The sequence below is a fragment of the Scatophagus argus genome, chromosome 22 (assembly GCF_020382885.2).
Source record: "Scatophagus argus isolate fScaArg1 chromosome 22, fScaArg1.pri, whole genome shotgun sequence".
Lineage (NCBI taxonomy): Eukaryota > Metazoa > Chordata > Actinopteri > Scatophagidae > Scatophagus > Scatophagus argus.
The window spans coordinates 9287334-9301320 of record NC_058514.1 but is presented as its reverse complement, the minus strand read 5'-3'; positions in this window follow the sequence as shown (position 1 = coordinate 9301320).

Below are 13987 nucleotides of genomic sequence, written 5' to 3'. Positions count from 1 at the left end.
GAGGCACAGAAGCAAAGCTCACCCACCACCGCAAACACCCCTGTGTGTGTCTTGTCTTTCAGGGTGTGTGTGTGTGTGTGTGTTGTCATGGTCACAGGGGAAGGTAGTTGCCTTTAAGATGCCTGCGAAATCTTAGCAGGTTTGAAAATAGCCTTGGTCCACTTCCAACATCTGCCTTTGATCGCGCTTCAGTGGAGGATCTCTCCTTTGCTATTAGGCTTTGAATTGTGGTTTGACAGGGTCTTGTGCCACCCATCATCTGGACTGCATCACTTTACAGCAGTGCAAGAAGTGGAACCAAGTTTGGTGTTTGATTCCATCCTGCTCCTTTTTAGCCATGCTAGGAATGGGGCTTAGAGATAGCAATGTCAGTCAGCATTGTCACTTTGCTCCAGAGTTATTTCAATAACTAACAGATGGATCGCCTGGAGGTTTTGCACAGGCATTCACAGTTTCCCTGATATTAATCCCAGTAACTGCTCCTCTGGCTTTTCCTCTTCCACCACCATTTGTCATGTTTGTCATGTTTGTGCTTTGTAGTGACTGTAGTGGCCATGTTACTATGTTTCATAAGCCACTTATTTCCGCAAAGAATCTTAGCCTGGACTCATGTTTGTTAATGATAACAATATCAGGATGCATTCTGGGACACATAGTTTATGGACACTGTGCATGGAATGGTGTTGTGCAAAATTATATTCTTTACAAGCTCTTCTGGACCACACAAAAAAGATGCCAGATTTGGCCTGCAGGCTGTTTGTTTGACGTGTGTCCTAAACAACCTTACTGCTGGATGCCACTAAATCCTACAACTGGAGTCATCGGAAATACAAACATAGTTGTGGAATAGTTCACAAATCATATAGCTTTTAAAAAATACATAAAGTGCTGCATGAACATTAATGACATCACAATATACATTCATGTTCCCAAGAGGATGTATCCTAACAATTTTGATGATCATCAGACTATTTCTAATGTCACCATGAAGACAATGATATTGACTGAAATATCTCAACAGGCAAAGGGAGGACCTTCAGTTTGGTACATTCATGCATTAGCATTTATAGCCAAAGTACATCCTCTTCTTTTCCATGCTGTTATCTACTTTACAAAGCTTCATATAGTATCAGATTTTTTACAATGATCTCTATCCCAGTTTCATCACTTAAAAGTCATTGTTTAGCCAGCCATCGTTTAAGCCAGAAATAGTGGAGTTGACACAATTCATGCTGTTTGATTTCTTTGACATATCTGTGATGAATAATGTCTAAGCTCCTACTGTTTTTTTGGAGGTAAATTCTTTGTAATTGTTTTGTGCTGCAGTGCTTCTGTATATTTAGCCTACTTATGAAGCAGTGAAGATTCACTCAGTGGCTGGAAACTCTCTTCAACTTGTTGCTAACATGAACCATTTGGCCTCTCTGACACAAAACAGCCACAGGAATAGTTTCATCTGCTAGTAGGTGGACATTTTGTGTAGTTTTATAGTGCCAGAGGACAGTAATGCCTACTAATCAACATACACTGCATGCCTCTTCTCTTCTCTTCTCTGGATCAACACTGAGTCAAACAGCTCCATATTAGGATCACTACTCTGTGCCAGCTTAAATGGACTGTTTACCGCTAAACACTTACAATGGCTCGAGGCCACTTAAACCAAGACAACTGTTTTAGGTAAGTAGGAGGAGATGGGATGGAGACCTTAGGGTTTTTTTGTAAAGGCTATAAAAAACTCACACCGTCTGCCTGGAGGGTAGACACTCAGTAGTCCCCTTCTTAAACATGCAAGCACCCACTGTACACACATCTACAAAAGCATACCTGAATGTCGGGATATAATCAAGCGTACATTTTCTCAAACTGTCAAATGTGTGTTTGTGTGTGTGAGACTGTGTATGTTCATGCCCACAGACAAAAAGGCCTCTTTGTGTGCCAAGCCAGCTGTGGTACCAGTGGGGAGGCGGAGGATGGGCTACTTATTAAAAAGCTTCAAACACATTCTTTAAAGAGCCAGGTCGACTTTTGAATCCAATGCATCCTTTGAAGACTGTTTTATAGTCTCTGTGTACCATATGAAAGCTTAAATTAATCTTCGATGACATCAAAATGTGTGAACATGTCAGACAATGCAGTGTGACATCCAGTTTGTCCTTTGTTTTTTGAAAATCTAATAACTATACCATAAATCAAACAAAGCAAACAATGCTTTGAAGGAAATTTCAAGTATCAAGCTGTTATGAATGCAAACCAGTGGCTTCCCAGGGGGTAGGGAATCTAAATGTCATTATAATTTATTCTAATTGTATGCTTTGGAGACAAGTTGGCAGTTATGTAATGTAAACATGGAAAACTGCCCTCTAATTAGGCCAAAGTTGCATTTCCTAAGCCATTACCAAGGGGAAAACGCTTTGTGAATGGCAGTTGCTGTGCCTTCCTACCCCAAGAGTAAAAGAACACGTTTTTAAACCCTGTTGTCATGCTGTGTATTCATGAAAATAGTATTATAAATATATATATATATTTTCCCTCAGCTCCAGTAGCTTTTTCAACTCTGAGAGTAGTCTGAAGGCAGCCTTATCTCTATTCCAATAACCTCCCCCAGGTAGAAGCTTAGGTAGCCTAGGAGGCTAAGCACACAGAGCTAAAGATATCAGTTGTGCTGCTAATCATAAATCTTTTCGGTAAAGCAAACACAGAGAAACAGTTGAAGGTGATTTAGATGAGATTATCGGCATTTTTTATAAATTCATAGCTTCTGTCATCTGTGTCATCTGTCATCACAAATGAAAGGGAAGTGAGGAGGAGACAGACAGTTTGAATTGTCCTAATCCCAAAGGTTTTATGCAGAAGATTAAACTTTGCAGAGAAAGTTGCAACTCTATCAGATCATGGAATACAAAATAATGGAGTACAAAATAATGGGACGCTATTTGATCAGGAATATAAATGTTTTGTCTGTTAAGTCTACTTCTCTCCTTTTTCTTGTCTCCCTTGCTTTGTGAATCTGCATTTCTGTCCCTCACAGACAGTTTCCCATGCTTTTCTACGTGGCCACAATCCATGACAGATTGGAAACACATTGGAACAAGACATGTTCATGTACAGACAAATGCAGCCGTACGGATGTGACTATTTACACAAACCAGATTGCCCAATGTCTTTATCTGTGGTGGCTATTAACTCAAAACTTATTTACTCTCAAAAATTTTGTCAATCAGTCTGCAGCACTGATTCAGTCCAAACTGCTCCCTTCAAATCTAAAGCATAGATCTTGAAATTATTTCACCTCCCCCTTGCTTTTTATTCTACTATTAGTTCATTGTTTACCTATCTCATTCTGTCTTTCTGTGTGTGCTTTTCCCTCTCTTTCCACTTCTTTTGCTGATTTATTTGTTTTGAATAAATCTTTCTGTAACATCCCCTTCCTTCCTCTCGCTTTTTTATTTTCACTCGCCTTTGCTGTGCCAGAAGTATAGATAGATAGATTCAGTGAAAGATACTCAAAGAATACTGCTGTGTCACAGTCTGTCTGTCTGTTTGTCATGTATGCTGAATAATCACTGCGCTTTACTAATACAAATAATCCTGCAATTGTGTATAACAACATAGGTTGTTAGGGATGTGTCTTCATATAGACAAATGAAGAATGCAAAAAAGATTGTTAACAAAAACACAAACAATGAATGGTTTTTGTATCTTTATATCTGTTGGATCGATTATGTATCACATAATAAACTGGGTGTCTGTCACACTCTTTGTTTCTAAGATTGTCATGTTGGATTAGGGGATAAAAACATATTACTACAGCACACTGTTAAGACAAATGAAGGTTGGATGTAGCAAGAATAAATAGAAGGAGACATTAAATACATCTCAGTAGGTGTCCAAGAAGAGAATAACATGCTTCCCTGTAGTTCAATCTGCTGTAATACCTAAAAATAACTTAAGTGTATCTGTGTGTTTAGAGTAATAACTGCCATTAATCTAGGCTAACAGCAGGGTGGAAAGGAGACTGTCTGCATACATTCTGTGCAATTATAATTCATTATATTGTACTGTACGTCATCTTTCTGTTGTGCAACAGACTGGAATTTTTAGATATATTTTGCCAAACATTTACAAGGACCTATCAAGGGTGTGTAAAATGACTCACTTCAAAATAACAGACCATATAAGTTCAGTAGTTAAATCAAGGGTAATTAATGAGATGCTGGTATGATATCTCTTGTAAAGGGGAAATATCGTGAGGCTTGTAGGTGATGCAGATGACATTTATTTACTTTAAGTATCCTTGCAGAAAGAACAATGTCATTTTAATCCTAAGAAACGGAATTGTCACCAATCTCTGCAGCTCTCCTCAGTTCGACAAATAGTTTAACCTCTTTTATCCCATTGTTTTGGCTTTATTATGCACAGCATCTGTTTTTTGTTCATTCTCATTGCTGTCATCAGAGTTATTTGGTGAAAAAGCCACAACTGTAGGCTACTCGCCCAAAACAGCAGAAGGACATAGCAGCATCTGCATTTAACAGCTAAAAAGTGAGGCTTTCCCCATTGAAGTCGGTGGAGACCAAAGCAGAGCTAAAAAGAGAATATCTCTGATAAGAATGAATGCTGTGTATCCAGTGCCATCTCTCACTGTGTAGAAAGAGTTCCCACAGACAAATCACAAAACACCTTTCTCAAAGCACCAGGCAGTTTTCACATTTTCCAGAGTTTAATGTTATCACCAAATTGCAAAGCTCTCCTCCCTTACGTGATGAAATAACAGGACAGTGAGAGAATGCATTTATCTTTCTTACTGAGCAAGAGATTCTTCTCTCTGAGGACCCAAACTGAAAAAAAAAAATGCTGAACAACATAATAAGGGCAGTCGTGGATCAGCGGTTAGGGTGTCGGACCCGTAACCGGTGGATCGCTGGTTCGATTCCCCGTCCCGGTGTCCATGGCTGAGGTACCCTTGAGCAAGGTACCTAACCCCCACTGCTCCCCGGGCGCTGCACGCGGTCGCCCACTGCCCCGGGTTTGCTGTGTGTGTGTGCACGTCACTTGGGTGGGTTAAATGCAGAGAACAAATTTCGTTGGAGTGAGTTCCCTCCAATGACAAAATATGTCACTTTAATCTTTAATCTTTAATATTAATTGGTGCAATCTTGGGGAGTATTTTTTAATGCTTACATATTTTCCCCTGGGAACATCTGCTGAGCTTTACTGTTGCTGAACATTACATACAATCTCAATACCGTTTCACTCATCCTATTTTATGAGTTGACCTCCAGACTTGCACCAGCAACCTCTCGTCAAAATCCTGCCAGTGTAACCCTTAGCAGGAATGACAAAATAGAAGTCATAGTACAGTCCAGAGGCTGCATAGCTGTTCTCCCCAAGGGAAGTGCAGAGTGAGGCCACCAAGACAAGTTATCCAGCACCGGAAATTTCCCCCACCAAGCAAACATCAGTCCAAGGAAGCACCATGTTTTCAATGACTGGAAGAAAATAGAGATGTATTCATGTAAAACTCATTTGCATAGAGTTTGGCAGCGTCTCAGACTTTGTGTCGAGCTGCCTGCCAAGTCTGGCGGAGCTTACTTAAAGATTATTTATAAGGAGTTTACAACATGACAGAGTGTTAGACCATTTTAAGGATTAGGTGATGAATTTGTGCTCTGTGAGTGTCAGAAAGTTGCTAAAGAAGGTAAAGTCAGGAACATTTATAGTTTTTAACCATGTCCTTGTCAGTGTATGGAATACATTAGGTTTCACCTGTCGTTTGTTGCCTGTATCTTCTCCCCAGCATGGATGAAAGCTGATCACCTCAGAACTCAGTAGAAATCATGTCTTCAGGATATTAAAGTCATTTCCTTAATTGCTTTAAGATGCTGAAAGATGCTCTTTGAATTGTACAGTTAATCTGGAAATATTATGGAGACTTCATTATGTGTTCTAGTTCTGTTTACGTATGAAGTGAGTATCTGTGGTTTCCACGACACTTTCCTATGAGTGGTCCTCACAGGTTTACTAAGTGTGAAGAAAATTCTATGGACATCGTTCAAAATCCTCACATACAATTTGCCCACATTGTAGCTCAACATCTAATCTTTCTTTCCGATCCTTTATGCAAAATGCATCCAAGAGAACAAATAATACAACTGTGCATAAAAAAATGTAGAATTTTGAAACATTTCTAATTTGATATGATGAAGGAATGTTGGACACAAAAGAAAAGATACAGACATTTTCATAACCTGCAAGCCAACAAAAATAAATTTGTACATTCTTTCCTGTGTTGCTACCTTGTTCTCCTGTCCCATCTCTCTCTTAAATCTTTCTTGTCAAAATAATGTTTTTTTCTTTGTATTTAATTTCTCCACAAAGCTATCAGTCCAGATAGTAAGGACTGTTCAGCCTTTGGTTCATTCACCTCTCACAAAGTGTTTTGCCAGCACTGTTTATCTGTAGATTGCAAATTGTCGCAGTGTAACGTTTCATAAAAGATTGTTGAGCTCAAAATGCAGTTATTTGCTTGTCCTTGAAGGCTCTTGCATGCTCGTGCAAGATTATAAGTATGGTGTTTTTTAGAATAGTTAAATGTGCCAATTCTAACATAGGAGAAAATGGTTGGAAATGGCACAATTTTGTTTAATTAATTTCTGATGTCAGATTCTGGGAGCTTTGTAAGACAATTCAGATGTGTTCACCTGGCTCCTTCCTGCTAACGTCAAATGATTTGGTTATTTTTGGGGCTCTGCTTCAAAGACTGTGTGGACCCTAATCCTATCACCCCATTTCACTTTAATACACGCATACTTGTAAAGAATAAACCCAAGTGACAGTATATTTTAATGATTGTTTTGACTGAGGATCTTGACTCCCCCTGCACCACTGCAGGAAGAGATGATGTGTTCTTTAGCCATTGGAGTCTGTATGGAGTATATCAGGGCTGGACCGGATTCAGTTAGACCCGAAAAAGACTTCCCAGCATCTTGAGTTGTTCATCACAAACCCAGGCTTCTCTCGACAGTATCCAAAACTAGTTATATTTCTCGAAATGTACTGTATGCTTTTTGTCACCAACTGGCTGAACTCATGTGTTGCTGAGGAATTCAGTGTCCAGGGTATTTAGCAGGATTTGGCTAGCTCTAACTGTAGCCCTGAGTAACGGGCTACAGAGTATCCAGCATATACAGATGTATTCTCTGGCACTGCATTGTGTTCACCTTACCTCACTTTAAGAATCTAAGCTCAAGAACCACAATAAAAACTCCAGTGTACCACATGTCTGGTTCCAGTGTTTCCACCCTTTCTCTGATCTAATGGGTTGTCCATAACACAAATCAGCCATGAAATAGAAATCCTCAGCTTGGACTCTCTGCTGGCTAAATCTAATTTCGCTAATGACAAAATATCAGCGAACAGTGAAGTTCCAGTAGAAGAAGTCTTGTGACCCATGAGGAGACATGCAAACTTATAACCCAGTTGTCTGAACCTGTTTGGTGCAACAAAGAGATTTGACTTTTTGTCTTTTGAGTCAAAAGTTAATGATTCACATTCTATACAAGTGTAAAGAAAAAATCAAGAAAGGAGGTCAGTCTTGCTTTGGCAAGGCCTGCTTCAGTGACTCAGTTGCTTATTCCCTTACTTAGTTTCTGTTCCTATTTAGGCCTCAGTATGAAGTGAGCTAAGGTTGCTTCCCTGGTTATCTGTGAGTTTTAGAACTAGATTTAAGATTTTATTACCTTCGTTTAGAGCTAATACGCTCTACCTGCCAGTATGTTTTTTCTCTTCTTATCCACTGTTCACATTCTGGCCATATCCAAACTCCCAACCGAAGGCCATCATGGTCCATGTGTTGCAGCTATGGAAAGGATTTTGATTTGAAAAGCACAGCACATGACACTTTTGACTAAGAAAGTCTGCAAAGCTTTGACGTGTTTTCCTTAACCTACTTTTGCGCTTTGAAAATAGTGCTGTTGGAGCTTTGCTACCCACTCTCACCATTACCAGTACTTTTCCTTCATGCTTTCACTCCAAACAAATAACTATCTGTTTTGGTATTGCCCCATTTTCCAACTCTACTCAAGGCCATGATAAATCTCTTTTGCCTCAACAAGTTGGTTATGATTCATACTTGGTGGCCTCTGCAGAATTTAAACTGAAGAAGCCATAAAGACGGAACAACCAGGTGTCACCATAACCACAGATCCTGTACGAACGCGGCACAAGCATTGGCCTGCTAATAACAGACCAAACAGAGACCTCTCGCTCTCTCTCTCTCTCTCTCTCTCTCTCTCTCTCTCTCTCTCTCTATGGGTAATATTTTATGGTATGTCACTACCCTGGAGAATCATAATTATTTGTTGTTTATCTCACATGTCATGTCATATATGATCAGTGACCTGCATTGTGTGTGTATTCCACGCATGATCAAATGCTGTACTTTTTGCAGTAAAACACATTTGATATTGAGCAAATGTGTAAAGCCTCGTTACTGAAAAAGAAAATGGCGTTTAGAAACCCAGTGCTGTATTCAGGAGGGGGGCTGAGAGAAAGCGCACAACACTGTCTTGTTTTTTTCTTTTTTGGCCTTATTATACACAAGCTCTGATAGATGACTTTGTTTTGTTTTAATTTTCACTTCAAAATTACATTCCTGTCTTTAAGAATGGCTTGTGACTATGCCATATTATGGTCCTAGTTTGTGACTATACAGTAATATTTTCATTTTTACAGAAACATAATTGCGTCTAGTTGCAGCTTGCAGTGGAAGGGCTTGTTTGAGGATTCTCAAGATTTAATCTCTCTTAACACAGGGTGGGAGATGAACTTCCTGTGCTGAAACATGTTCGTGCATTTTTAGAAGTCAAGTGAGGTCTATAAAACATAATAATACCATAATAATAAAACTATACTAATTGAATTGCCTTTTCACATTATACAGCATGAAAAATCTAATTCTCGAAGGTCACATGATCTATTTAAATACCCAAATGTGTTTTCACAAGGAAACAACTGGATGCATAAGTTCACTAAAAGCTCATTAGTGAATCTTCTACTGTTTCACAATTATGGCATGAGGAAAGTTCTTCATTTGTGTCTACACGGGACACATTTGAGATCAACATTGTGGGTCACCTGTGTTTTGGCACAGCCTAAACATACAATCAGTGTGTGAACACACGTAAAAACTACAAACGTAAAAATATACTTCGGATTGGAGCTTTTGATTCGTATTCGCTCTGTCACACTCTCATTCAACACAAGTGAAACACTTTCTGTGTCGACACACCATCAGTGTCTCTTTATTTCTTTTGCAGCTTTGTGATGGCATAACACACAGAAGTTTTATATCCCTTTAACTGCATGTTTCTTTAATTGGATCTTTTATAGAGATTCTATATTCCTCTCAAAAACTACAATCTGGGATTTAATAAGATGACAGCACCATAAACCTCAGCCACTAATAGAGGGGTGTGTGTCACACTGCTCTGATGCTTTGCCACTCTGTGGGCCATTTATTAATGTCGGCAGCTGTTTATAGCAGCTGTCAAACACACACACACACACACACACACACACACACAAAACCCTTGCTGTGTTTGTCATAAGGTGAACTTCCACTTACAATATGTTTTATTCACTGATACCTGAACAAAACTTTAGTTTACATGCATGGATATTGCTGGAATAATTAACTGAAACTCACTGGCATTGACCACTGAGAATATTTTCCATTGAATGTAATCAATGTTCTGTTTGGCAAGTGCTGTCGAAGGCACTGTGTCAGGAAGAACTCTGCAGAAGTCACATAGGCAGGCTGTTTGTGTGATCTTTACACCCTACAAATCATTCTTCACTGCCGTAAATACTGCGACTTGCAAAACTTAATTTTGACTGTGTTGGCAAACTGTGACAGATGGAGTCAGTAGAATAATCTAATTTTCTCTGATCGTGTCTGTACAAAGCCAAACCGGATGCTTAGGCTCATTCCACAGAAAGCATAAAACATTACTCTGCAAGATTCTGCTGTCCTCTGCAGTACTCCTTTGCTTTGCTCTTCCAAACCTCAACCAAAACCTTAATTTCCTCCACATCTCTTCTCTTCATCTCTGCCATCTGTTCTCCTGTTCTCTCCTCCTATAGTTTATCTCTTCTGCAAAAAAGAAGTGGTATCCATGTGTGTGTGTGTTTGTACGCCAGTATCTGTTCATGAGTGAGTCTGAATCCAGCTCATCTCGTCTTCTTATCAACTGAGAGCTTAAGCAAACTTGATCTGAATCCACCAACATCTCAAAAGGACTAAAGCAGGCTTGTCTTTGTAAAACTCAACCTCCCACAAAGTCCCCTTAAATCTCTTTCTTTGTTTTAAAGAATTCTAAAAATAAAAACATTCTAAATCTGCTGCCGAACACAGAGTGTACAGTGTAGTAGTTTAGTGTACACAGGCAAGTTTAGACACATGCCTGCTCTATAACAGAACATTCCTTGATAATTGATGATCTTTAAATAATTGCATAGTGATGTAAACAAATCAGTCACAAACAAAAAAACATCCTCCCTGTGCTGTCTTCAGTTCTCCGTCCAAGTCTTTATGATTTATGGTGAACTGCACACTGTAAGTGTTGCATGTGCTGGAATGAAACACACTGATGGTGTGTCTACAGATGATTTACCATGACGGTTAAATTCTCGCTGGACCATCTGTTCTCCAGCACTTACTAACAACAGTGTGATTATGACATGTATGGGTGTTTATGTGCATTTGCTGTGGACCCTGAAGAGGCGTCAGCTTCTTATCTTGCTGCCTGTTTTGACTTTAAAGGATATTTTGTTTAATAAGATTCTTGTTCTGATTGACAGCAAATAAGAAACTATCCTGATCATTTATCAAGCAAAAATGCCCAACAATTTGTGGTTACGGATTCTGAAATGTGAAGATTGACTAAATCAGAGATTAAAATAAAACAGGTTAAGATGACAGTGTGTTAAATCCTTTTGTGTGTTATCACAAAGCTTTTTGTTTGTTTGTTTTTTTGTGGTTTTTGCATGTCATTCAGTATTTCGTATTAAGTTTTTTTTTCGGGTTGTTTTAGGTCTGACTGTCAGAGACAGCAGATTCAGGTGAAGCTGTATAAAGAGGGTGAAAGCTGGCACATGGAAGAGTCAAAGAAACAGGAACTTTCACCAAGGAGACCAGTGTTTGTGTCATGTGCTGAAAACCTAAACAAGTAGTTCTCATACATAAACCTAACCAAATTGAGACGCGTGACTAAGACAATGTAGGCCACATGACAAAAGTCAACAGATTTTGTCCTTTCCTGCATGTCTCTCCAGCTGACCAAGGTCCCACTACGCAAAATTCACTGGAACTCTCGTTGTTCAGCTCACGGTGGAAATTCAAAACAGCAGAAAAACAGCAGAGAGCTATTTTCTCTACCAGGATCTTTGAAAAAATTCATCTTTTTTTCCAGTAATATACATGCCTCCATATTTGTGGTCCATCTAAGACACCACAGGAAAGAGGATGATTGGTTTCCATGCTTAATGATGGAAAGCAGTGCGAAAAGAAAGAGAGAGAAGGAGAGAAGGGGAAGGAAACTCCATGATTTATATATGCTTACATATGTATCTGTGTGTGTGAGAAGTCTGAGAACTAAACCCATTCTGTAAAGTCCATGATTTGAAAGTGCAAGCCAAGAAAGAGAGAGACTTCACTAAAAGTTCCTGTGAATAAAAAGGGTTTGTGTGTTTTTCCTGAGAATCCGCACAATAGAGAAAAACAGTTTTACTCAGTTCACAGAAATGTGTCCCATGGTCTCAAGACGTACCAGCTGAGTTTCTTGTTTCTTGAAAACTCACTTTTCACGATATCTATACACACACACACACAGTCACACATACACACACACACACACACATATATATATATATATATATGCACACAGTATATGGGATATATGGGATAAACTATAACATCTGCCACAGTCCAGTACATAATAAGCGTACATAATAAGATTTACATTCATTTCCCTAAAGATTCACAAAGTTTTGTGAGAGCAGTGAAAATATAAATATTGTGTACTGATTGTGCATTTTAGGGGAATCTGCACAACACTTGTAGCAATACTATAGCACATATCCATGAATCCAGAAACACTTGCATGTGTGTCTGTGTATGTGTGTGTATGCTGCGTGGTGAATTGCACAGCCACTATATGGCAAAACAGTGGCCAACATCTCCCACAGCTGAAGGAGGGTCCAAAGGTCTCCAAGAGAGCCTGTAGTCAACCCCCTCAGGGAGCTGCATATCTTCACCATGATCTCAGCATCTGCTCCTCTTTGCTCACCTTCACTCACCGCCTGAACACTTGTGTTAACTTGTCCACTTGCTCACAAAATGAACATGCCATTAGCAACTTTAAGAGGACATTCTTAATATAGAATGCTTCCATTTATTGTTCGTTTTTAGTCCAAGTCATCTGGTCCAGTGAAAGTGTGGTGCCCCTGTTACATTTTTCATCACTTCATTTCGCTGCGGTGAGGTTTTAAGACCTCACTAAACTGGTCACTTAACAGTGGAGTCTGGAGAATTGGCAAATGCATGTAACTGCGTGACGACTGAATCAACGTGGGGGGTCGGTTTCGAGGCCTGACCTGTAACAGTTATACTGAGACTCAGCAGACAGAGTGAGTCATGATGTCTTTCAGCAGATCCGGTCCTGCTTAAGTGGTCTCAGAACAGACATAAAGTAGGCACACAAAATTTTTTTTGTTTGTTTGCCGTTTGTTCTTTAAGTAGATGATGACTGTTTTCAAGAGAGTGAGATTAAGTCTTTTGTGAATTTGAGATGTTTTATAGGAGCTTAATTTCCCTTTGAAGGTCATAGTAGCTGCATGGTCCCTCCCTCCCCCTCACTCTGAGCTCTCTGCTCTGTAATTTTGGTTTTGGGGTGTAGGCTACACCCTGAGGACTGAACAGAAATCCCTGCACAATACATAGAAACAGTTTTAGCCTGTTTCTAACCACAGACAGGGAAAAAAAACATTCAAAATAAGTTGTGGATATAGCATATCATGCAATAAAAGTGGACTGTGCTTTCTTCAAGATGGCACCAGCAACCACTGAAAATTATAGTCTGTGTCTGTGGTTTGTACATTTAGTAAAATAAAAATATGAAACAAAGGATTGTAGTAGTTTAGATTTCTTGGATGTAAAATAATCAAGGTTTGCCAAAGTTAATGGTTGAAAATTTTTTTAGGAAAGAGAAAAAGCTGATACAAAAAATGTAAATTGCATACTGTTGTATTGTTAACCTGAAAGTGTTTGCGACATTGTTAACATGTTTAAAGTGTCACATTTAAAGGTCTTCTGTATAACAGTTTAACATAATAAAATCATTCTGATGTTAATACTAACTTCTGTAGCTGAAGACGTTTTTGTCTCCATGGTGGGACAAATAAAGGCCTATCTTATCTCATCGACCTGTCTGCAGATGGACAAGCTAGCAAGCTGGTGAACATATAGAAGAGCATTTAGCAGCTAATGAACCCGATATTCCTTAATAGTGAGTGGAAACTATGCCCAACCAAAGAGAGAATATAGGAAATACATTTCTCTGGTGGCCAAAAAAACTGCAAATGAATGTTTATGTTTGCTAACAACTTACCTATGCCAGTTGAAAAGGTGATATTATGTCACTGTAATGTTCACAACTTTTTTAGGCTGCCCCAATGTGACCAAAAACCAGTTACAGCAAGTTTTTATAGTTAAGACTCAGTCAGTCATGCTTTCAGTCAAGTAAAAGAGGACTATTTAATGCCGCTCTACTAAAAATCCTCACAACATACCATATGATTTCACTTAATAATATGATTGCGTGGCCACTGAACAGAACATACATAGACATATTTATATCATACTGAACACTAGTTTTCTTATAGGAATAGGACAACATCAGTTTTTAATGTGAGTATGATATAACAACTC